Source organism: Rhagoletis pomonella, unplaced genomic scaffold (genome assembly GCF_013731165.1).
Source record: "Rhagoletis pomonella isolate Grant_MI unplaced genomic scaffold, Rhpom_1.0 Rhpom_scaffold_00004, whole genome shotgun sequence".
In the NCBI taxonomy this organism is placed as follows: domain Eukaryota; kingdom Metazoa; phylum Arthropoda; class Insecta; order Diptera; family Tephritidae; genus Rhagoletis; species Rhagoletis pomonella.
The window spans coordinates 35,772,920-35,777,190 of record NW_023458558.1 but is presented as its reverse complement, the minus strand read 5'-3'; the positions used below and the strand labels follow the sequence as shown (position 1 = coordinate 35,777,190).

Here is a 4,271-nt window from a genome sequence, read left to right as displayed (position 1 = left end):
GCTTTTGCAGCTTAGAAAACAGTACTACTGAGCTGGATACTGTACCGTAATGCAAAACATATGTAGTGCTCCCTGGGTTCTTCATGGTCACAAAACCCTTTGTAGACTAACTAAAATACATACAAGGGAGGTCATAAACAAATGGGTAGTAAAAAGTTTAACAGGCATAGAATTGCATTTTCAGGGCAAAATGGTCTAATCGAGTTTATATTCTCATCATAAAATGCTTTAGAAAATTGCTTCGAACTCTCACTGGATATTTGACAGGAAATTTTTTTCTCCTCTATCACTCTATTTAATTGCTTCTTTTGGCTCAAGTCCTCCCGGAAATACCTCTTATTAATTTGTATTTAACATTGTTTTGTTACAATAAGCCTACTACTACCACTTGTATGATAAACGAACCACCGTGACTGATAAAATCGAGTATGTTCGTTTTCGTTTCTGCAGTTCTTAAAGAACTTTCTGTAGGAAATGTCCAACCAACAGGCCTATGCTTAGTAAGAATAGCTACTAACGTTAGACTTGGATTTCCTAACAAGTTGTGTACTTTTTTTGGGAAATCTGAGTTTGACTATACGGCAGTTTGACACCATATGCCACATTCAACCTGATTTATGAAAATTATGGGAGGGGGGTGCCGATTTTTACTCAATAAAATTACATCCGTTTTGGGAAGATATCCGGCTCTCAATTTCCGCCTCATTTCCAAGAACGTTTCGATGACCAGTGATCCAAAGTAAATCCACTTCTAACTGACCACCAACCGTATAAAAAAATTAGTTCTATACTCCTTAGTCTGATTAAAATTTGTTGTAAAAGTCAATAGAGCCCAAATGGGCGCCTGGCTGTCGAAGAAAATTGCGAGCCGCCTGCATTGACGGTGGCGTAAGCTATTACGTCTTAATGGACGATAGCTTTCAGCCACACCATCTGCCTGGAAAACACTTGCACAGTCAGGTAGATGGATTTATCTTTTTAACTCCAAGTTTAAGAGAAAACGTCTGCGTCAACTCCGCGCTCAAGTTTGGAACCATCGCTGTCAAATGATAAGGTATATCAAGTTCCCTGTCCTTGTTATCCGAGTGTGTAGGAATTTGGCTTGTAATAACATTGAGCCCATCTGTAGGAAAAGTTCTCATTGCCCCTGTAATCCCGACACACTAGGGGTTCACTTGGATTTTTTGATTGAAACCTAATATAACGAGAAGGAATAGAGATAGCCCAATAATTTTCCTTTTTTTAATAAAATTCGAATTATGCCGAATTATGTAATTTTGAATATTAGATATTCATACTTACTACTTACGCAATATTTAAAAAGTAGGAAGACGATTGGATTTTCCGGTAAGTAGTAAGAATGAATACGATTTTTCGCAAATTTTGTCTTACCTGTACAAATTAACTAAAGTAAATAAATAAAATAAATAAAAATAAATAAATTATTCTAGAGCTGTACACCTTGTGGTTCTAATATTATCGATGGAGGTTATAAATTCGTCGAAATATTTTATTTTGTCAATGTTATTGTGGCTTGTTAACATTTTTTTTTTTTTTTAATATTTTTATTGAGCTTTGTACCACGATTGTTTATTAGGAAAAATTGAAAAAGCAACAAAGTCTAAGCGGTAGAAGTTATAGCACTATTTCGGAGATCACCACATCTCCTCATCAGACTTCTTTTTTCTAGACTTCAGCAGGTATCGAACCTGCGAATTCGATGTTCAAAGTCAGAAGCGTTAACCACTGAGCTATGCACATCCCGTAAACTCTTGTTGCTAATTCATTTTCCTTATTCAACCAACTACTATCAAGTGCAGCTGATTTGCCGCTATTTAAACTCGACAGCGTGGTTGTTGTTGTCAATTCTATACTTCCATTTGCTTATTTGCTTTTTTTGTTCAGTTTACGGGATGTACATAGCTCAGTGGTTAACGCTTCTGACTTTGAACATCGAATTCGCAGGTTCGATTCCTGCTGAAGTCTAGAAAAAAGAAGTCTGATGAGGAGATGTGGTGATCTCCGAAATAGTGCTATAACTTCTACCGCTTAGACTTGGTTGCTTTTTCAATTTTTCCTAATGAGCAATCGTGGTACAAAGCTCAATAAAAATATTAAAAAAAAAATATTTTATTTTTATATTTTTTTATGTATATTATCACACAACCTTGGACCACGTTAACCGATTTCCATATTTTTTTTAGAAGAAAGGTGGTACCCTAGAGGTGGTTCCATACTAATTTGGTATAGATTCGATCATTGGATCATGAATAAGTTAACGGTATATAGTCTTAAACTTTTATATGAGAATTGAAGTCGGTTTTATTTTTTATTTAAAAGTTACTTGTAAGTTTTAAGAAACATTTACGCAATAATATCTATCAAAAAACAATAAAATAGGTAATACATTAAAAATTTAAAAACCGTCAGTCGAGTTACTAAATGCTAATTTTGAAAGATAAGCAAGTCGCTTTCCACTAATCGCCTACAAAAGCGGCCTAGCGAAAAAACACCCCAATTTGAAAAAAGTAAAAATATTTTAGATACAAAGATACATACATTTTATTTAAATTTTTTTTTTTTAAGATTAAAGGAAAAGCTATAGAAAATATTTTTGAAAAAAAAAACAAAGTTTAAAAACGATAGCAAATTAGTTATATGAATCCGAAAAAAGTACTGTTTGACCAATTGATAGCTTGTCGCAGAGCCCTTTACTAATTGGAAAGTATGTACTCCTATTTCTACAAATGTTCCAAAAAGACTATTTTGTACCTATCAAAAGTAGAATTTTGTAATCTCTGTTTTTGCTTCCTTCCGTAGCAATCTCACATCTTATTATGAGTTCGAAATAAATATATAGATTTTAATAATATAGAATTAAATGAAATACTTATAGTTCAGAGAATCAATTTAATCACAACCGACAATTCTCGGCTTACTTGATGAGCTTTTAAACCTTGCACGCCTTACAATGAAATTAGCATAATTTTTTTTACACTTCTTTTTATGTTGTAAACTAGCATTGACTAACTTGCTCTTAAGGCATCATTAAATATTTAAACAGAACGAAAGTTACATACCAAATTTGCGCAGCCACTGCGAAAAAAGTCTCAAAGTAAATATGAATGTACATATATGGAAAAGGCAAACACTCACATCACACAAGCTAAAAAAAAGTAGATTAAAATCTGTAAGAATTTCACGTACGAGCAATGTTTGTTAAATCAACTGATGCCAAAATGCCTGTGCTCCAAATACACCCCGCACCGCACAGCTACAGAATCAGCGATTGCCTGATTGTTTGCCACGGTGCACCCACTAGCAGCTCAATGGCTTCAGCGGCATTAAAGAGTAGAAAGCTGCATGCTGAACACTGTACGAGTACTAAGGTATTTATTTGTAATGCCAACCAAAATCAACCAACATTCATACATAGTACATATATATGTGTGCGTATATGTACAGCGCAATGTAGCGGTCGCTCCGACTGACTGTTTTGGCTTGCCTGACATGTGGAAAAGTAAACGAAAATCAATTTGAAATTATTGTCGATTTCCAGATGCTATTGATTTTGGTTGGACGTTTTTGTTGGCTTTGGCATTAGCGTTGGCTCAGCATTGATGATGGAAGTAAGCAGCCAGAATGATATTTGGTTGGTTGGTTGAACTTAACTGAAAGACAAACGAAAACAATTCGACAAAGAAATAATAATAATACAAATATAGTAATGTAAGAAAACCAGAAAACCTGAAGTCAAAAGTTGTAGCAAAGAAAGCCTGTGAGTACAGTGAATTGAGGTCGCAGGGAATGTAAGGGTGTAGTGTAAGGGAAAATAGAAGCTGGTGAAAGCATTTGAGGGCAAGTGAAAGCCAGTCAACAGCAGACAAGCCAAGCCAAGTCAAGCCAAGCCAAGCAAAGCCGAGTCAAGTCCAGTTAAGGGCAGAGCAGGCGAGACCAGACCAGAGCAGAGCAGAGCAGACCAGACTAGCACTGAGCATGCCAACTTCGTTTGAGCGCAGTAGACATGATGAAGTGTAAGCAGCAGGAAATGGAAAAATACCAAAAGTGGAAATAAGAAAAAAAAGAAACTAAAATAAAAATTTGATTGAAAGAGGCCAACGGCACCCAAACGTGTGGGTGTGCGAACGACGAGTGGGTTTGAATTTCATTTGTCTGGCATTGGAATCGTTTTCTTAGAGTACATTTTTTTTGCCTTTTGCTCCCTTTTCAGCCATTTTTTGTTGACCGAATTTAACATAATGCTCGAGCAT

General features: G+C 35.5%; 1 protein-coding gene across 1 annotated transcript in view; it reads right to left on the bottom strand.

Annotated features, from left to right (window-relative positions):
* Positions 1–4,271, bottom strand: part of LOC118737540 (protein alan shepard-like) — a 320,435-nt gene that overhangs the window by 224,940 nt on the left and 91,224 nt on the right. The gene's annotated exons all lie outside the window — the stretch shown is intronic.